At 39.2% G+C, this 22555-nt stretch overlaps 1 protein-coding gene across 1 annotated transcript in view; it reads right to left on the bottom strand.

The window, feature by feature from the left end:
• Positions 1–22555, bottom strand: part of ntrk2a (neurotrophic tyrosine kinase, receptor, type 2a) — a 108546-nt gene that overhangs the window by 37218 nt on the left and 48773 nt on the right. The window lies entirely within an intron of this gene.

Below are 22555 nucleotides of genomic sequence, written 5' to 3' on the forward strand. Positions count from 1 at the left end.
ATTACAGCATTATTCACAACTGTAGTTCAAGCTGACTTCAGCACAAATTAAACGGTAGCTGCACTGATATGAACACAAGGCTCCAGAAACAAAGTGAATCAGAATCAACACTTGTAACCAACAAGTGCTGACCTGTGTTAGATGCTCGCCTTACTGCATAAGTAAACTTTGTACATTTCTTTTTAATGTGAAAAAAATGCATTTTTAAAATTATATTTCATGTCTCACTGACACCCAAAACAAGCACCCGACCACAGTAAGTTGTATTCTTAAATGCAGGGGTTATTTCCAGTCTGAGTCTCCACTGATTTTGAATTTCATACAGCCTTCTTTCTGAAACAGAGCTCCTCAGGGGGGGAAAAAGCCTGTTTACTACATCTCCTGCTAGGACACTGATGCAAGTAAGCAATGTCAGGAGTAACTTGCCACGCCTAACAGTATTTATCCAGGTAGAAAGAGGGTGGAGGTACAAATGGCAGACCACATGACTCCCCTCTGTCAGCAACAGATGTTTTAATCCTAATGTGCAACAGAGCTCTATGAGGTTAATTGACAAGAGCGAAGATGCTAGGAAATATGAGGGGCAGAAGCAGCAGCTCCTGTAGTAACTTGGGTCATTTTGACTGGATGAAAACAAATTTGCAAATTTCTGCATGAAGAAAATGAGTGACTAAGCCGGTAAGTGCCCCATTAAGGGGGCCAAAATGGGAGAATACCATTAGGTACTTTATCAGCAGTAGCTGTTTTCTTTTTGTCAGTTTGAAAGCTTTTTTAGGTAAGCTTCTGCAGCATTTAATGATGAAGTCAAGAAAAGAAGGCTAATATGAAGTGTATTCCTCCAGAGCAGGAAGGTAACAGAGGGAATTCGTGTATGCAATAAAAAGCAGCAATCTAGGAGCTTGGTGGAAAAAAACAAAGCGACACAAAAAGTAGAAAATGCAGACGCGGAGATGGCACTATTATCTCGTTAAAATAAAAGTCTCAGGAGAATAAGCTTCCTCTTTCACACAACTCAAATTTCTGAAAAGCACAAGATGCAGCATTAACATGAATTAACCAAAAACAAAGCAGAGGTGGGGTAGCGTGAGTCAGACACGGAGCCCATCCCTTTCACAGCAAAAGGGTTTGTTTTGGCAGCAGAATGAAGGCGTTATTAGTTTCTAATTAGGCCCGTGAAAATAGTCCAGGAGGTTTGTCTGTGACAGTAAACCCTCATCACATTGCTGCTAATTTTCTGTACCCATACACTGAGTGCCAAAGCAAACAATATCTTCTTTTTATTCTTCTTCTCACATAGACTGTAGCAGTAAATGGCAGCTGCATTTGCAAGAGCCTACAGGTACAGACTGATATTCACTCTGGGTTTCTTTTTTGCCTCACCTTTGACTCCTGCATATGCACCCTTATCTCCTACTGGAGCGTTTAATACTTACAATCAATATGTCTGCATACAACCATGCACTAGAAATGTAGTGGCCACTTTATTAAGCACAACTGTGAAGTCTAGGTCAAACCTACACAATAATAATTGTTCTTACAATCAACACAGAAAACTGGCTATTAAAGTACAGCTCACACCTTTAACATACAGTACATCTAAAATTCATACGCTTTCAATTCCATCTGAAATACCTAAAAATGTATTGTGAAAGTAGAATTTAGGACAAAGTATGACAAGCAATTTAGTTGTAATTCAGCTAATCAGGAATATAACCTCAAGTCTTTATGCTGTGTTAATATTTGCTCTGAAGTTTATCTGACGACTCTGCGCTTCCAGCAGAGTTACAAAATTCGTCCCTTTGTACCGCTATTGTTCTACTGCAGCCCAGCCAGCGGTGAAAACAGTCTCCACATTTTTGTGCTAAAACAACGGTAATTTGGTAAGAAACCATCTGATGTGTCTAAGGCAGAGTGCCATAGCCTCTTTGTAGTTCAGTTATTTTGACACAAATCTCATACAGTACCAAAGAAATTGCTTTTCCAAGCAATTTCTTCTTTATGACCAGTATAGAAGAAACATGTATAGCAACCAGTAAAATACATACAAGATCATATAATTATATATACATTCAACAGCTACTTTATTGATGATCTAATCAGACAATCACATGGCAGCAACTCAACCCATTCAGGCATGTAGACATGGTCATGGTTGTTGGTACCAGATGGGCTAGGCTGAGTACTTAAGAAATAGATCTTCTCAGATGTTTCCACACAACCATCTCTCGTGTTCACAGAGAATTGTCTTAAAAAGAGAAAATATGCAGTAATCAGATCTCTGGGTGAAAATGCCCCGTTGATGCCAGAGGTCAGAGAAGAATGGCCAGACTGCTTCAAGCTGATAACAAGGCAACAGTAACTTAAATAACTACAGACTGTTACAGAGTTATGCGGAAGAGCATCTCTGAAGGCACAGTAAATCTGTCCGTGAAGCAAATCTGTAAGAGCACACAGTGCCATTTCGGTCAGCCAATGATCTGACGAGTCTAAATATCTGCTGCAACAACGATCTACCAACCTAGCATATTTTTAAGTCTACCTGAGTTTTGTTACCGACCATGTCCATGACCACAGTGTACCCATCTTCTGCAGGCTGCTTCCAGCAGGATAACACACCGTGTCACAAAGCTCAAATCATCTCAAACTGGTTTCTTGAACATGACAGCGAGTTCCCTGTACTCAAATGGCCTCCACAGTCACCAGATCTTAATCCAATAGAGCACCTTAGGGATGTGGTGCAATGGGGGAGTCTCATCATGGAAATGCAGCTGACAAATCTGCAGCAACTGCGTGATGCTATCATGTCAATATATATCTCTGAGGAATGTTTCCAGCACCTTGCTGAATCTGTGCCATGAACAATTAAAGCAGCTCTAAAGGCAAAAAGGGGTCCAACTCAATACTAGCACAGTCTACCTAACACAGTGGCCAGTGAGTGCACATACGTTTTAGGACCAGCTTGTCTTTCTCAGTCTTTACAATGTATAATTATAAATAAGTGCTGCTTAAATCACTGAAACAATGACTTCCTGTTATGTCAGCAGCAATCCCACTGAGAGCACTTTACTGCAGTTCATTCCAGCTTCAAGAGCGTTCTGCTTTTTGTTTTGGGTAGTTGATTCTTCTGGGATAGTGCCAAAAGTTTTCGCAAATCTTAAATACTGTGGAGCCGATCATGAGCTGTGGAGCTGATCATGAGTTGCAAAATTTGCCCCAGTGGTGACATTTTCCACATTTTAAATGGCTGCATGGAAACAACCCCCACACCCTTTTTCATTCCTTTAATGTCTTCTTCAGTTGTATATAATTGCAGATGCTATCATCTTAGCATATAACAAAGGTGGTTAAGAGGCAATGATGCAAATGATTCCAATCACTCAGGTACATGAAGCGGATAGTAAATTAGTGCTTTTTAGTGCATTGTCCTGAAAATGCAGAAATAAAGGCTGGCGAGAGATCAGAGTCATGCTTCTAGCTGTGCAATATCATCTTATGCATGCCTTTTCACTGAATAACAGGTAAGAACAATACGGACTGTGTATGCATAAGACTGTCTTAAGCAGGATAATTGGATGCTTCCATGCAGTCTCGGTCTTTCATCAGCTCGTCAACCTTGTGTCAGTAGAAGGAAAATAACCCTACAGACAAGTCAGAGCATGGGTTTCATCATAGACGTGGTAGGATTACAGCTACATGCGCACATGCACACGTACACACACACACAGGTAATTCTTCTCTAGGCCTCTTTGAGACATGAGCACAAGCCTGAAAACATCGTATTATGAGTTGAGATTGATTTCCCACGAGCACAAAACACAGTAGATGTTTTCCCCTCTCATGTGGTCGGCTCTGCTGCATTATAATAGTGGTTGACATCGCTCATTTCCTCTGTCCCTGGACGCGTATCAGGCTCTAGTGCTGTTGACAGGGCTAGATTGAGAGGAAGAAGCTGAGAGAGTTCGTTTGTGTGTGTGTATGTGTGAGTCTTAACCAGCGTATGTGTGAGTTGGTGACTCGTGAAGAATGAAAAGGCCTTGAGAGAGAAAAAGAATGAGAGCAAGAGCACAATAGTTTGTTTTTCTGTGTGTGGAGAGTTTATATGTGCTGTAAATGTGTGTGTCTTGGCTGCAATGTCTGACAGCATCTTTTTTTGTCAAGATCCAGACTTGTAAGCTAATGTGTCACTTTCAGTAAGCAGACCTCAAAGAGTGATTGGGGGACAGTGAAAATGGTGAAAATGGATGCTGTGCAATATTTGGAGTGTATTAAGAAGTATTACTGAAGACTGTGTGCTCGGATTAAATGTTTTTTCTTTTGCACAAATCAGTGCTGCCGTGCAAAATATCTTCAAAGGTCAACTAATTATGCCTTTAATTTAATTGTATTGTTATCAGTAGATGGGTACACTGAATTCTTTTAAAATATTTTTTATTTTGAAAATTTCTTTAAAGGGTTTCTAATCTAAATTGTGCAAAACAGGTATGATGTTAACCAATTAAGATTCTTTTTAATTTAATTTAATTCTGCATTTCTGAAAACTTACCAATCACCAACTAAAAACATTTATTTTTTTAAACACAGAACATTCAAAGGGCAATAAAACTATCAGAAAACAGAGTCAAAACTCTCAAAACAGTAACTGTGAATCTACTTTTAAAAGGAATCCTGTCAGTCAGATACTTCAGTTAGTACACATCTAAGTTGCACAGTGTACTGTACACTTAACTATCATTCAGTGTGAAACACAATGCAGCATTTGGCCTTGATTGTCAAGCTACCTGGCAAATTTTGCAAAAAACAAACCACTTGTCAGGCTTCTAACTACACAGTGAATAGTATATTAAATACCACACTGAGTTTAAATGCACAAATCCAGACAACACCGTTACCCTTCTAACAATGATACCTTATAGTTTTTCTTTATCCAGGTAAAAGTCACTTTGAGATTAAAATTTCTTTTGCAAGAGCGACCTGGCCAAGAGGGTAGCAGATGTTACAACGAATACAAGACATAACAATATAACAAGTAAGGAAACAAATACAGTATTCTGTACAGACGACTTAACACAAACATGCCATTTTAAGCTATTCCCCCACTCCTTTAAAGTGGACTTAAATTTCACCATTCCCATTTCTGACAGTTATTCCAGGAAATACTCTACAGCAACTAACAAACTAGTTTGCTAGTTAGCTAACAAATATTGGCTAACTAGCAAACTAGCACTCTGCTTAATGACTGAAGACTGGGTTGTTGGTCTCCTACCTTAAAGGCTACCATGATAAGATTCGCTATATGGACAAAAGTACCAGACCACCTACTCTGTATAACTACAGCTTGACCACAGAAACCCATTCCATGAAGCTCCCAGCTATATGTTAGCTTAATGCCAGAGGAACTTTGAAACTCCATAACTACACAAACCTGAGGGAACTTAATAGTCTTTTTTTTTTTTTTTAATTAAGAGACTGTAATTCAGTATGTCTCAATATGTGACTGATTCATACATTTGGACAATATTTCTGGCAACCTGAAAATTACAAAAAAAGATAGCTTCAGTAACATGTATCTATCTTCAAAAACACTGCATTAACAACTTTCAGCTGTTCATTTTATTTTCCAAGTGATCACCACAGTGGATGGATCTGCATATTTGGTTTGGCACACATTTTTACACCAGATGCCCATCCTGACTCAAAGAGGTTGGGAAAGTGTTTTCTTCTGGCAGCAAACTATGGCAGGGTAGCATAGGACCTCGAGTGACCCCAAGCCTGGATAAATGAGAGGCTTGCAATAGTAAGGGAATCTGATGTAAAAATCTGTGCTAAATCAAATATGCAGATCCATCTGCTTTTTAAAATACATGCCACAGAAGCAAGAATTGTATTATTTAGCCCTTTAAAGCCTAAACCGGGAACCGTGAAATAATTGCAAGAAAATTCTAATCTCTTGAAAATGAATTAAATATTCATTTCATTTATATAAATTATAATTTTTGCTACATCTGGCATTTTTCTCAATATTTATTGCTTATAAATACATTGTGCAAATTATTTAGGTGTTTCAGACCAAAGAAGTCAAACTGCATGTATCCAATACATTATACTAGGCATTAAGGGGTTAAACCCCACGGGAATATTGTAACTAAGTGAAAAAGACCATTGCCAGGAATTCTGTTAGCAAAAGCAACAAAAGCAGACACAATTTGAGATGTTTTGGATCACATCATTTTGATATTTTGAATTTCCTCAACTTTTAATTTATTAATTAATTTATTTTAAGTAGCTGAGTTGCTGTGGTTACCAAACCCAGAAGAGGATGGATAGATGTATGGATGGAATTACAATCAAAACTTATTTAATGACACCTGAATTCAAAGATTGGGTCCACAGAGGGAACCAGTTTTTGAGGTTGAGAAACATAGAGTATTGCACATGTAAGTGGAAATCCAAGTATTTAATTTACCATCACAATATAATGCCCACAGTAACTATAATCCAGTGATCCTGTGAAATTACAAGACAATAATCTAAAATGTATCAGAGTATCTGTGTCAGTGGAGCAGAAAAAAATCCCTCTAATGACACAAAAGCAGGAATTATTTATTTACTGCATACTGCATGTCCATCTTGTTTTGCGTATTATCATGAATATTCGTTTTTAATGCTATGTCCATTTAGTTAATTAGCTCTCCGATTAGCTTTTCCCCTTCTGCCGCCAATTTCCTCTTGCAAAATTCTTCTTCTTCACTGCAAGTTAATTACATTTCTCCGATAAGTGCATTGATAATTTTATCACCCAGGAGAGATATAACATTTGTGTGTTATAGAGATTTTAGACCCTAATTTTAGGTACATTGTTCTGGTAAATGTAGTGCACTGCATGTAGCCGCACCTCTTCAGTACTAATGTACTTATGCATTCAAAGGAAGAGCAAGTACCAAAGCGTACAATATGAGTGAGTGCATGTTTGAGACGCAGCATCTGAGTGAAATCTTCAGAACAAGGTAACATTAATAGATCTGGTTTCATTAAAAACTCCAAGGACACAGCTGCAAAATGAAATCTTTGATTTCCATTTGAATCTCAAGACATATAGTAGATTGTCGCTATTCATCACAGAAGAAAATTCTATTTATTTCATTAAATGAAGGCAGGTGCTACTATTTTCTTCTTTTTCCTCTCAAACTGAGTCTGCAATTGTAGCAGCATTATTAAATGTAGAGCAGCCATTTCATCACAGCAGTGAGTCCAAACCACAGGCTGTCAAAAAATGAATAAATAAATAAATAAATAAATAAAAGCTTTCAATTATGTCCCTTCTGAAAAATTCTCATATTCAAGAAATGAAACTGTTAGTTTGGGGCTTTTTGAATTGTATAATTACCTTTAGTGTTTACTGCTCTGACGTTATCTCAGCATAACAAAAAGGACAATAACAGGACGCACACACACAGGCGCAGGTTTCCGTCTGTCAGTGTGTGTATGTGTTTGTGTTGGGGAGGGGCTGTAGATCATTAACAGAGAGAAAGGTCCCAGGGTCAGATCGTTATAAAAACCGTTAAGCTGAGGGCCAGCAGGAGCCTGTGTGTGAGACAAGGAGAGAGGGAGGGTCCACTGGGAGTGACTGGGTAAAAAGGGGAATAAAAAGATGTAGAGATGTGAGGCGGAGGAAGAGAGAGGGAGAGATGGACATCAGAGGTGAAGGTATAAGTGGGGTCAGGTCAAGACCCAACAGTGTTAATGGACATGGAACTGGTGTTTAAACCGATGGAGACTCGATCTACTTGTAGTGTGTTGGGGGAAAACCTGGGTTAACAGTCAATAAATTACAATACCTTGCTTTCAAAGCTGAGGTCACAACTGAGAGGTGGATGGCAGGGTGCATTAAAGCTGCGGGTCGCTGTATGTCACTGTTTTCCAGTCTTCCCAGCAACACAGTAAAGTCTGTGTCTTGTGAGTGTTTAGGTTATTGAGAAGCCAGTGAAATGAATGTGGTTAAGTTCAATATAACTGACAGAAGTTTTGGTTTATAACAACTCGAGTCTCATTGTAGGGAGTCGTATTGGCTGTGACTCGAAGTGTTACAATTGTTAAACTAACTGCAAGACTCGCCTGGATCTGGGTATGCAGCAACAACAACAGAAAGAAAAAAGAAAGAATCACGCGATCAGACAAGCAGCAATCAAGTCGCCAGTTTTCTTACATTATCTCACCCATGAAAAACTAACAGGAGAACAAAACTAGCGCTAGTGCTGTACTGTGGGTTCAAGTTGAAGAACTCCAAATTCAATCTGTGAACGCTCATATATGTTAAGCTTCCCAACAATTTTAGACGACACATTTCAGTATCTGCCTTTGCCTTCTTTTGGAAACGATTTTAGGCATAACAGAATATTTTTTGTTTGGTGATCAGAGCTGTCGCCTCGCAGCAAAAAGGTCCTGACTTCAAATTTACAGTCCAAAGAGAAACTGGCCACCAGTGTGATTGTCACCTTGAATTTCTGTCTGTGTCACAGCTCAGTTATGGACTGGCGACCTGTTCAGGGCGTGCTCTGATTCTCACCCTGTGACAGCTGGGATCAACTCCCTTCACCCTGAATTGGATAAGTAGGTAGGCAAATGAACGGATGGGAATTTGTTATCATTATCAAGTCTCTTGCATTCTAAGCATAAAGCCGATACTAGCTATTTCTTATGTAGGTGATGCTGTGTGGCTCTTTAAGTCATCAGTGGCAACACTGATTGTGCTTCAGGTCTTGGGCTGAACTGTAGGACTGTCTGTGTAGGACGATCAATTTTTGCTTGCTCAAAATTCCTGTTTTGTTTTTGTTTTTTTAAAAATATTTTCAGTTTGTGCTGTAATCCAAATAGTTCGGAAAGGCAAGAAATCCCACTGCTTGTAAGGCAGAGCGAGCGGAGACTTGTAGCTCCGTTCATCATAAATATATCTCATAAGTGGCCTCTAGGTCAACTGCAACCAATTTTGGAACAATTACAAAGTCAACAAACTCTCTCTATGTGGATTCTGGACTTTAGCATTAAACTGACCTTTAAAATTCACAAGGAACGTTACTGCTTTCTTTTCTTGGTTTCGGCATCTTCGTTTTTTTTTGTTGGTTTGTTTTGTGCTTCTTTTCATACATTCGCAAGTCTTTAGAGGGACGAGTGTAGTTTTACAGCTTCCACTCACACAACACTCCCTCAAGTTGATCCACTGAAGGTGAATTTGTGCCCAAGTGCGTCTTCGCATTAGCCTTGACTGACTTGGTGTACAGTCTTAAACACACCTTTCACACGTGATTAACTCGATGAGTGCAATGTTACTGTTACCAACGGTGAGAGATGCCAAACTGGTGCACATTGCTGTTTGATGCTGAAAACAATAAGATTTTAAAAAGCCACCAAGTGTGATTCAGAGTTGTTGTTCATCTAATTCCTGATCAAACTTAATACAAATGGCCCTGCATCTGTTTAAACAGCTGTTTCTGTCAAGGGACGTTAGGCATTTTTGTCGTCCAATCAGAATACAGCTCATGAATAATGACAGTGTTAAATTAATGATCTCAAGTCCTGACAGCCTGCTTCATTAGAGCTTTATGTTGAGTGCTGGAAATCAGGTGCTCGGTGAAACTGAGCAGATGTGTTCTGTCGTCACACCTCAGCTACAACAACTTCAGGTGAAAGTAAAAAAAACAAAGCAAATCTCTCCACTTTAGGTATGAGGGGGATATTAGAAACTTAAGTGCTGCATAGAATATAAAAGGCAGGGGGCTGGATTTTTCCACTCCCATCTTATTGCTACAGTTTTCTAATTTCTGGAGAAGAAATGCAGCTGATACTCATTCCTTCTTTGCAGGCAGGATTTAGTGCAGCGGGAAAATGGTGCCATAAATTAAATCAGCTGTAATTCAGCCAAAATGCAGCCCTGAAGCGTTCAGCAGAAATTCAGTTACTGCAGTTACTGCAAGAGAAATGGTGATGGTAGTGCTGCAGATGCTTCACACCAGTGATTGTGAGGCAGATGTAACGTTACACAGCCGTGTGGACAGCACACGTTCTTTAGTTCTTCACATTGCTGCAGCGACACCAGCCTCGCCGTGGGAGCCTGAGAATTTGGGAACTTGAGTGGAGAAGGAGTCTTATGACAAGTCTAGACTATAGTTGAGTTAAAACGATGACAGTGAGTGACTGTATTGATCTCTCCTGGGCTCTCTGGGTACACCTCAGACAAACTGAAGCCATTTACTGCTGCATGCTGCCCAGGGCGATAGATGTAGAGAGACTGTTATAGGATTTAAGGACATCAGGGCCTGTCAGTCTGTCTGTTAAAACAGCCTGGTTGTTGTATGCCTTGAGAGGAACAGCGGGAAGAGTTGTTTGCGGATAACAGTGGATCTCATGATTTGAAATGACTGGCAGCAGTCAGTGAGGTCAGCGTGTAACTCTGGCTGAAGGATAGGGTTCAGACAAACGTCAAGGGTGATGATGGACGTTTCAGATATGAGGTAAAAGTTGGCAACGAGAACAGATTGACAGAAAGCAGCATGTTGAGCTTAGGTTGGGTCTCTACACGTAGAGCCATTTCACGTATTTACTCTTTTTAATCTTTTGATCATGCACCAAAAGCAAAAGCAGCTCTGCTTTTTTTAATATTCTCCAGTTTGACAGCACAAACTGATGACTACATTATTACAATTTGCATGTTGATCAAAAACATCTAATCAACTAGACAAAAAGTCCAAAATATATAACACGCAACCCCCCTTTCTCTCTCTCCCTCTCATCACTCTCTCTCGAATGTTTTACACAAGCAGTCAGTGGATCAGTCATTCAGGCTTCAGAGTGACTGATAGGACTGTTGATACCAAAGGCCTCTGTGACCCCTTAAACCTTTCACAATACGTGCAAACACACCAACACACACACACACACACACACACACACACACACACACACACACACACACACACACACACACACACACACACAGATGATTGGTAACATGAACCCCATGGTCTCTAAACTGTGCTGTCACCCTGCTGAACACAGGAAGTAATCTATCGATCCAAGAGGAAGAGGGATGAAGCGATGAGGCGGAGAGAGACAGACAGAGGACATAAGGGAGGAAGTTTAATGGGTAAGGAAAGAGGAGCTGCAGATTCACAGAGTGGTTAGTGGAAAGATGGGGGAAAAAAAAGGACGGCAGAAAATGTGTTTTTTCAGAGCTGTCTTTTTTTTTTTTCCTGAGCAGCGACGCTCGCCATAAAAACAAAGTTATTTCACGTAGAGTTTTCCTCTTAAAGTAGGGGAGATATCATCTGGAAAAGATATCACTTATTCTTGTGCAGGTTTAGGGTTCAGCAACTGTTCACTTACAAGGGACAATTGAGGGATCGGTCTCATCAAAATACACCTCCACAGCACTGATAATAAGTGATGACTGTCTTTTTTAATGGCTATGCCTAAATCTGATTATCGCACATTTAATCTAAGCTGATATCTTTACACTTAAATACAATTATTCATATACCCTCCTTGTATGTAGGTCTTGTGAAGCAAAACCTTCATCCTAACCTAATTTCTCTGCCAAAGAACTCAAAAGTATTAATAATCAGGCATTCAAGCATAGACCTCAGATTTTAAACCCCCTGCACAAATATCCAGACTTTGAGATGATCATTCAGGAATCATCACATGATTACTGGCATGTCAGATTTGACTTTGTGTTTGGGATTGTTTTAGATTTTCATCAAGGATTTTGATGTCGTCCTCACATTTTATGATCCTATCGAATTTGAACAAGCTGCCAGTACCAAATGATGCGAAAAACACCCCCGCTGCATGATGCTCCCACCACCACATTTCACAGTGGGTACAGCCTCTCTTTTTCTCCTCTGTACAACATTTTCCTTCATCAGACTATAAAACGGATAACCAGAACGCTTCTAACATTTCCAAATGTTGCTTTGCAAATACCAAACATGTCTTCAGGTGCATCGGCTTGAACACCAGAGTCTTCCTGGCCACCAATATTAAGAATTTGTTAAGGTGTAGTTCATGAAATCTGTATCCCAGAGTTCTTGAAGATGACCTCAGAGGTGGCTATTAGATTACTGCTGACTTCTTGGACAACCTTCCGGATCAAGGCTTGTGACACTTTGGGCTTCTGACCTTGACCTTTCAAACTGATCACAGTTTGAGTGTTCTTTAACTTCTTTAAGATGGACTCAATGGTGACCTTGTGAACTTTCAGGGCAACGGCTATAAGGGGATGAGATGGCCTTTGGCCTCCTTGGGGACATCACTGTCATCACTGAGCTCCTTCACCTTCATCATGATTAATGTCTGACTGATATGAAGGTGGCTTATCCTGCCTCTATAGTCCCACATATAAATTTTAAAAATTACAACAGAAGTTTCTGGGAAACTGTGTATTTCCCAAAATAAAAAGAAAGTTAAATGGTCTAAAAAATGTGCCAGTACTTATTATTCCGCTATTCCTTATTCATTTGTAACATATTTGAGAACTACGGAAGAAAGTTTTAGTTAAGGTTGAAGCTTTGCTTCACAAAACATAACAAACAGGGAGGGGGTATGAATAATTGTGGACTTGACTGTATGAAAAGAAAATCTGTCACTCTGCCTCATTTACTGCTGCTTTTGTATATTTATTTTTGACATTTCTGTCATTTTTTTTTATCTAATTGATTTTTTCATTTTGGTTAAAATCATTGGCAGTCATGTAGGTCTTTGCCAAATAAACAGACTGATTATTTACAGTGGCCCTGAAATTCAATAGTATATCAGTGCATCTCAATAATATTATTTTAATGATCATTATCATGAAGTTCTCATGCACTTTAAAGGTTTTCATGATGACGATAACAACAGAAGGACCAACAGCACTCAAACCATTGAGGTTAAACAAACTACAGTATTTTTTTTTAAATGGGGATTGAAAAAAATAGCGCATATTATGAGATAGAGGGAGTACAGCAAATAAACTAAAGAGAAACAGGGCGATGGATACATTAGCTAAAATTCCCTCTATGCTGCAGTCAGATAAACGTCCATATGAATCTGCCTGAGCCAAAATCCTCCTCCTCTTAGGCCTAATGCAGAGGCATATCACATTCCCTCTTTCTCTGTAATAACCACTGGTAAAAATAGACATTTCCTCTTCTCTCTCCTTCTTTGTGCATCTGTGTCACGTTGTGTATCTCCTTTCTCATCTCCATGTATGTGTCTTCCACCTCGCTTTCTTTCGTCATCCTCTTCTTTGTTTCCCACATCCTCCTCTCTTCCTCTCCATTTTTTCCCTTCCTTCTAGCCCCCCTTAGTCTGATCTTTTCTATTTATAATATTCAACCCACATTCACCTTCCCATATGACACATTAGAAGGCCAGTTCCTCCTACTGAAAACAGTCTGCGTTGGTCAAAGATGTGAAAATTAAGAAGCGAGGAGGGAAGTGATAGCGAAAGAAATTAAAAGTGATAAAGCGTCGTGTTTTCGGTTCAGGAGCAGAAAATCTATTACCAAGCATCTGTTACATAAGTAAAAAACGATTGTGAGGAGACCAAATGAACATAATTAAAAAAAAATAACAGAACATATTAAACCTTCAAATCTATTACAAGAGCAAATGCTTTATTCACATGTGCGTTTATGAAATTTTAAATGAATAATTTATAACAAATGAAGGAATCTCTGTATGTGTGTGTGAGTCTACACCTACAATGCAACCCATCACCTTAAAGTCTTCAAACCTGGCTTGTAGATCACTGCGTACGTGGAGTGCTGGGTATGAAGTCCTTGGAGTGAAGGGAGGTCTTATTATCATCACCCATGAGGTCACAGCGCATGTGACACAACTCTGGGACCCCATAATATAAATCTACCGATTGTGGCATTTACCTTTGGTCATGCTAACGTGCCTATAACAACAGGAACTTCACTATTATAATAAATCAATCTTTAAGCACATTGTGATTCAGTGGCTTTATCTATTGACCTCACTGCTTTGGATGTTGCTCAAGTACAGCCCAAGTATTTCAATAAGTGTCTGACTATTAAGACAATTACAGTTTCTGTACAAAATGCTGAATTTTACCTGCTTATTCAAACACTTATAAGAATATTAGAAAATGTAACGTATCGTTAAACTACATTACTCTATTTGACACACTAAAACAGTAAAATAATTCATTTTAAAATATTAATTTTAATCATTCAGTAATAATGCTCAATAAAATAACATTTACAGTGGTGTAAGAAGGGTTCAGGTTTCTCATGCTGCTGCTACAGATGCATCAATCCACAAAAGTAAAAGTCAGTTACAATTACGAATACAGTTAATAACAGCAAAATTTAAATTAAAATATTACAGCTTTTTAAACCAAAAGCCACATTGCCTGTTACATTTCTATATATTTACATTGTTGTATTGCATTTAAAACCCTTTTAATATAAAAATAATTGCATTTCTCTCATTAAACCCATCAGACTCCACTGATAGCAAAACACTTATTTAACCTTAGAGGACACAAGGCCACCGTGTGCTTTAACACATCATCCTGATTAAGAATTAATATTTTAAAAACTCACTGACAAAAACAAACTAGCCAATCGAACAAACAACAGATTTTGTGTGCTCTGCGAGGTGAAGTTATTTAAACAGCACAGTCTACCTGAGTATTGCTGCTGGCAGTACTGACCATAGTTTATCCATTTTCTCATGGATACATGGTGTCACAAACCTCAGACCATCTCAAACTTGGTTCTTTACTCATGACGTTCTCTATCATGTCGAGACTATCTCTCCACTCCATTACGGTTCGCACTCAGAGAACCAAGGTTACAATGTAACCATACGTTACGTTTGCTGTACTTAGATGACCTCCCAGTCTCCAGATCTCTATCTAACAGAGCACCATTGGGATGTGGTAGAACCGAACACTCGTGAACGTGCTGTTGAAATATCTGCTGTAACTATGTGCTGCTATCATGACTATATGGACCAAAATCTCTGACCAATGTTTCCAACATTTTATTGAATCTGTGGCATAAAAAATTAAAGTTCTAAAGGAAAAACGGGGGTCTAACTCAATACTAGCAAGGTGTAACTAATGAAGTGGCCAGTGAGTGGTTATAACACCGATCCTGCTCAGGCGTTTAGCTTTGATGATAAAGAAGACCAGAGTATGATTAATAGCCTATGAATCATGTTGATTTTAAATACCTTAGCTGCTGCATTAATAAATGTGCCCTTCTTGAAATAAAGCATGCATGAGATGCAATACCGCAGGCAAGCATTCACAAAGGTTTTCAGATGATTTTATTTTTCACACATACTGTAAAGTGTCTTTTCCTTCAGTGGGACTTTCCTTCAGTTTGGTATTGCTACTTGTACTTGAGTAAAGGATCTGAATACTTCCTTCACCACTGCCCTAAGCCCATCAAAGCTTAGTGTTCATGCATAACCCATCTTAATGAATTAAAACTCTTAAATTCCGTAAGTACAAAAAGAAAAAAAAAGGGGTAGCATTATAATTAAGAAAGGACCGGTGGGAGCTCATCACTGACAGTGACACTCTTAAAGTGCTGAAAATCCGTACAGTCCGACAGTAAGAACGGCAAAAGCCTTGATGACTTGAAACATTATTGCTGCCAACAGTCAAAGAGAGAAGTGAGGAAAACATGACCAACAGAAAGAGGAAGCGCCGTTGATTTCACAGAATGGTCTCAGATATTTTCCCTTCTATTTACTGTGTTTGACTTGGCTTCTTTTACTGACTTGGCTTCTTTTACGGATAAATAAAGGAAAAGTCCGTACAAAACATTCCCTGACGCCCAAGCACACACTTAAAAGCTGTTTCACTTTGAAATGAAATACAAACAATTACACACGTGGGACACCAATAAATGAGTTTGTTTATTGAAAAGTAAAACCCAAGCTTTCTTCTGGGGGAAATATCGTTTTCAAATGACACTTTTAAACAGCTTTACAGAAATGTTTCTCGAACACGGCTCTAATTCTACAAAACATGTGTAGTTTATGGAAGAAGCTTATGGCTAAAAAGTCTTTGCAACTCCACATGGAGCATTTTTTTCCCTTTTCAGATTCGCCTTGATGCTGATAAAAGAAATGAAGAAGTGGCATCCTAATAGCTCAGAGGTATGGAGGTCATCACTGTGCACTGCCTGCCTTTAATGTATTTATTTTTCTCCTTCTTTTTAAATTGAACTATACAGCTGCTAGTGGGCATAACATTGCAGATGGAAATGCATGAAAAATGAGGTATCGTAATGTATTACTGTCTGCCACAAACGCTTGAGAACAATTGAGTTACAAAACAACAGTTTTTATGTATCACAGAATCCACCAAGGAAATAAAAAGGACAAATAAAATAACAATAAAATCTGAAACAACATTCACTTCCAGTTCAAAAGCCTATTCTACTGTCATATTTCCCAGTGTTAGCGTGTTTTTTTCTTCCCATTGTTAGCTAAAATATCTTTCCAAGAACCACACACTTTTTACAAATTTCAAACGAAAGAAAAAAATATATGTGCAACGTGCAAAAAATAAAAGAAATTCAACCCTAAGGTGATCCTAAGAAGTCAATTGAAGTTTAAGGATTTATGACAACATTTCCATAACAAAGTTAAGTTTCCTGACAAACTCGAAGCAAAACTTAAAACAAGGGGAAATGCCACAGCAAGATAAGACTATAAGAGCGATATCATTTTATTTTATGTGTTTTACACATAAATTAAAATATTAAGCAGCAGCTCAGCACAAATCCCGGTAACAGGGAAAAGAGCTGACCGAGCTCTGTTGAAATGGCAGCAAAATCTAAACACAGAATAACATTCAAAGGTAAATTAGGGCCACATTAAGAAAAAATATATATAATTGTTCTTTTTCACAATAATGAAATATAAAGATTAAACTCATAAAATAGTACTTTGAGATACAAGTCAAAAGATTATTTATATAAAGTCCAAATGTGGAGATTAAAGTTGTTGTTTCAAGTCAAATAACTCCTTTGGTCATGTGACCCCCTACAAAATCCCTTGTGTAGATGAGCTACCGAAACAACTTGATCAGCTATCTTATAGTGTCTTGTGATACATCATACCCCCTCTTTACTGCACGAGGGTGTAAGATTGATATTCTTGCACAATGAAATTTTGTGCAAAATGAAATAAAATTTGCATTTTGTGTATTTTAATCTCCACACCAGATGCAGCTTGCACAATCTCTTCAACGTCCTTATACTGATCACCACACTGTGTTTATGTGCTACAAGATAAATATTTCCTTGTTACTAAAACTGAGTCTGAAGTATGATTTCAGAAACTCTTTAAAACGAGGCATTTTGTAGAGGGTGTGGCAGCCATTGCAGTTCTTTAACTCGAAATGACGACTTTATTCTCAGAATCAACGCTAATATTTTTCTCTCAATATGGCCCTCGCACTCTGTCGTCTTCCTGACTTGTTTTCTTTTAATCAACAGGAAAATCTTGATTTTTAGTAGTAAAGTTCAAATGCTGCTCATGACCCGTTTGGTAGTTGCTTTTATTCACGTAGCTGCTCTACTGATATGGGTGTCTAATCATTGGAAACTCGAATTTTTATGAAACCTCAACCTTGATAAAACCTGTACTAAAGAGCAATGAATACATGACTATGTTACTGTAATGCTGTTACTGTAAATTATCAGGCGGTTATATACATATATATGCACTGCACTGTTATATACCTGGTTAAAGAGCAAGTTTCACATTTATAGCAACAGATACACATCTAAAAAAGGTACATTCATGTCGCTGATGAAGCTGCAATTTTTTGATTATTTGATGTCGCACTTCCTTTCCTTTTCATACACATCCCACTCTCCCACCTTCTGTCACACCGATTTTTATTGATTACCGCCGCGCTTTGTGAAATGACTGCATTTACCATTTATTTTGATTCAGCGTGTTGCCTTTTAAAACATTCATCCCTCTGAAATTTCACTTATTTGTGACACCTAATTAGCGCATTGACAATTTGATTACGCTCCTCTTTCACCACAGCCCAAAGGGAATGGTAATGTTGGGCTTTCTTCTAATAATTAATCCCGTTTTGTGTGTAAATACACGAGTCAACAAACAATCGAATATTCCCTTTGGCTGACAAATTCTAATCCTCATATTTAATTCAGCCTCACACTGTAAAGGATTCAGAAATCTTTAGGAGTCTGTGGCGTGTAACACTAGTTTAACTTCCCTTTTAAAAGCCGCTGCCATTGTGGAAGTAGCATAAACACTGTTTGCAATTTCAGTTTGGTCATTGGACCCCACTTGAAATGCAGACTTTTGGTTTTTTTTACATCAGGGAAAGTGCACATCCCCCCCCCCCCCTTTTTTCCCCCCCCCTTATTAATGGATGTAGTGGGTACTCAAGTGCACCCTCTTAAGATAATGCAATTTAAAAACATGATCCATCTGAAAACATATGATTTTTTTTTTTTTTTTTTTGCTTCAGATTAAATTTGCTGACTAGTTTAGCTGTCTGGGGTTTAGGATAAACAGAGCTGTACTCTATTAAACTTCAAAAATTGTCTTCCACACCAGAAAAAGTGTCTGTGTTTTAACCCTTAATCAAATATTCCCCAAACGTCTGCCCTGACCTCAATCTCAGCCAACACTGCCTCTGTCTTCCCCTCTGTCTCGCTACAGTGTGTGTGTCCATGTGCGTGTGTGTGTTACAGAGAGACATCCCACATGCTGGCCTGACATGTGCACACATGATGAACTACGCTGTGATGCACATATGCATTTGACATGTGCGTGATGATTAATTTATGAGTACATCTTTCCCCATAGTCTATCTGAGATGTATGCAACCAGCACGTTTGTACAGGGAAAACTAAGATATGTTAAATATTTGTATTAAAGTCCAACGCAGCCCAAACTGGAAAAGTTTTTCTATGCACATAGATGTTCTTGGGTCGGTGCAACAGCCTGATTGTGTATTATATTACTGAACGTGCATGCACGAGTGTGTCTGTCTTGCAGAGAGGAAAGGTTCATTTAACCCAGACTTTAATTTATGATCTTGTATGTGTCAGTACTGACAAGGTGCAAGTTATCTAATGAGCCAGAGATGAGACATATAACATCTCTCAGTGTAAAAAAAACCCCCAAATACACACCCTGAAAACATGAAAAAAGAATCGCACCAATCAACATGTTTTGATTTATACAGCTACCAATTTCCACTTAACAGGGCTTGGCAGGGGCGGCGAGAGGACAGGAAATGTACTTTGTGGCGGATGTGCCCGATGTTTTGACAGGTGTGCTGAATACCTGCAAAACTAATTTGATGGTTACACGGCACAGTCGGGTTACGCATGTACTCCGACACTCCTGATGTTAACAGGCTGTAATAAAGACTTTCAGTAGCCTGCCCGACTCATCGCATAGTTATCCTTCTTAGCATTTGTTGCGTGCAAGAGCGAGGCAATTGGAAGAGAAGCCATTTTCTCTCAAACGCACTCCCAAATCTCTGATCACTTTTATTACTTGTTCTAACTGTGACTTGCGGCAGTGCAGTCTCCACTAACAGGGAGCTGCTGCCAAATTCAAATAAAATCACTTTTTGCCTTCAAAGCCAAATTTTTCTCCCCAGCCTCGACACTTTTTCAAACTGTTCTTCTCTGTTCTTTCATTTCAGGAGCATCTCTGAGTGCGGGCAGTGTGCTAGCTGAATATCTGAGGGGTTGAATTCTGTGTTAAAATACAATTTCTAAGCATGGAAAATAGTCTGAATTAGACAGAGCCCTGAACACAGGGTTGTTTACAAAGTACAGCTTGTGTGGGCACAGGAAGGCCTTGTACATAGTGTGCATGAGAAGAAATAGCTCAGCGAACTTGTCTAGAGCTGCACCAATGGGCTGCGAGGTAACCTATCAGGGGCCGCGGTGCCTAAATCTGCCGTGTGCGTGCGTGTCTGTAGAGAGCGTGGAGATGTGAGTGTGTTTGGTGAAGATGTAGGTTAATGGTTGTCTCTGTCCCTCTTTTGTGAATAATTCATCCAAGGAGAGGCTTTTATGTGTCTCCAAAGGCTCTCTGTGATTGGCTGATTGGGCTGCCGCATCCCAGAGCTCTACCTGCTTCTTCTACCTTTAGAGAACACAACAGACACCTCCCATCTGACCATCGGTGTTGTATGTGTGTGTGTGTGTCTGTGTTCGTTTGTTGCACAACTCTATAACCCCTACAGGGTTTACTCCCTTCAATTTTTATATATACTATTGTTTTCTTGTGTTAGTTTGATATGAGAATGCACCTCTCCTTTATCTTCCTCCCCCCATTTTCCATTTTCATTCTCCTGCTTTCTCTCGCTCTCTCTCTCTCTCTCTCACACACACACACACACACACACACACACACACACACACACACACACACACACACACACACACACACACACACAAAATGACAAACAATCGTTCTCTTTTTCTCTCAGTCTCTTGTGTGTCCATCTCTTTTAGTGTGAGACCACCTCCACTGGGATGTTGTGAAATAACACACAGCCTGAAGGGAAACACAAAAATCATAAGCAACAACAACAAAAGCAAAACAATAATAATAATAATAATAATAATGATGATAATAACAACAATAATAATAATAATAATAATAATAAAGCAATACAAGAGAGGTGGTCTAGTTGCTGATGGTGTCAGTACCACAGAGACTTTTGTTGCTTAGTATTTGTTATAAAAGTTATTTTTGTGATGCTTCACTGTAGAATGGAGAAAGTTCACAAGGCTTTTTTGTCTGTGCTTACTCTTACTTGTTAATTTAAATACTAAGACCCCAGTAACACACAACTACAGACTGGTTACCAGTTAATGGCCAGGGATAACCACATATTCTCTAACCAGTTGCAGGTGGTTGCTAGCAGTTTCTGTGAAATAAGTTGCTAAAAGCCTCAGTCACACCGGCCTAGAGACCGGTCAGTGACCCCCTGGTAACCACAGGTCACTAAAGAAAAATGTTACTTCTCACCTGGTTGGCAGGACGTTGCATGCCGTTGCTAGGTGAAACTGATTGCAGAGAAGTTGCAGCAATAAGCCACAAATTTTACAATTTTACTCAATTTTACTCCAGTGCATAGTTAGCAAGTGTTTGCAGACAGGTTAAGGCCTTCCATCCAAACTATGGCCACAGCAATCTGATAGCAACCAAAGTAACACAAGAAACTTTTTGGTGCAAGACTCTTCATGAGTGATTTGACCCAGCGGCAGCCAGCAACCTCCAGGAAGCACTTGTCAACCAATCAGGGAATCCAGTCTCGTAAGCAGAGGCTACCAGGTGGTCAATGAATGGTCTCTAGGTTTGTGTATCCAAGGCTTAAGGAAACTAGTGTGCTCTTTGCAGCTATTACAGCTGCATTTATTACCTTGTGTTGTTTCTCCACACTTCATATAGCAAAAATGTATTGTGAGTAAAATTAACTCTAGGTTAGAAAAGTCTGGTGTTAGAACAGAGAAGTTTAGTGAGTTTGTTATTCAAAGTTATTCATAACAAAGAAGCAGTAGGCTTTCTGTAGTCATTATGTTTTGTAATAGGACATCTACAATTTACAGAACAATAAAGGCCCAGAAACTCTGACTAAATATTCACACAAGATACAATTTAAAACAGGCTTTCATGGTGACTTAAACCCTTCTAGGGCAGCAGTGCTAAACTGTGTAGATGGTGAGCACGACGGTGGAGCCACCATCCAGTAATGAGCTGCGTATTGTTATAGTCGAGCAAGTTTATGGATTATGATTAACAATAAGAGCATCTTAATTCTTTTTTAAATAGAAAATACATACATACAAAAAAAACACTAACACAGGAGCAGTTTAGCTCATAAGTTAAGCAGGCAAAAAGCTGAAATTAGCAGCCTGGGTTTGATTCTGACCCTCTGCTGCGTGTCTCGCCTGCATTCCCGTCTCTCTTCACAGTGATATCTAATACAGACCCAAAATATTCATTAAAAAAAACACACTGACACTACTCAAGTCCAAGGTGGGTATCAAGTAGATAGTTAACAAGAGGGCGCGCCTGTGCAGCCCCCTCATCGAGGGTCAGAGTGATTCATTATTTCTAATTGTCCATTATCAACAAACTGTTTCAGACCTGCCACTCCCACCCGCCCTGCTCTCCTGCCAGTAAAATCACCGCATCTTCCCCACCTCGTTAGCTGCTTACATACCAGCAGTTCAGCATCTCATCATCTGCCAGCCTGTATCACTGTATTGCCCCATATTTTATGTTCTTTTCCAGTTTTTTTACTTCTTTTTTTTTCATGTCGCGCAATTGGGTCTATTTTCTGAGCTGTGACAATTAAGCAGTTGTCAGCGTTAATCTCGTTAACATGAATTTAACGCCATAACTGCATTAACGCTGCAAATCTCCGTTAGCAAGTTAGCGAGGATCGCCCCGTGCGAGGGGCTGCACGGCGTGAATGCATTAGCGTGGTTAGCTCGTTAACGCGTGAGCGCCG

This window comes from Pelmatolapia mariae, linkage group LG12, assembly GCF_036321145.2.
Source record: "Pelmatolapia mariae isolate MD_Pm_ZW linkage group LG12, Pm_UMD_F_2, whole genome shotgun sequence".
Taxonomy (NCBI): Eukaryota; Metazoa; Chordata; class Actinopteri; order Cichliformes; family Cichlidae; genus Pelmatolapia; species Pelmatolapia mariae.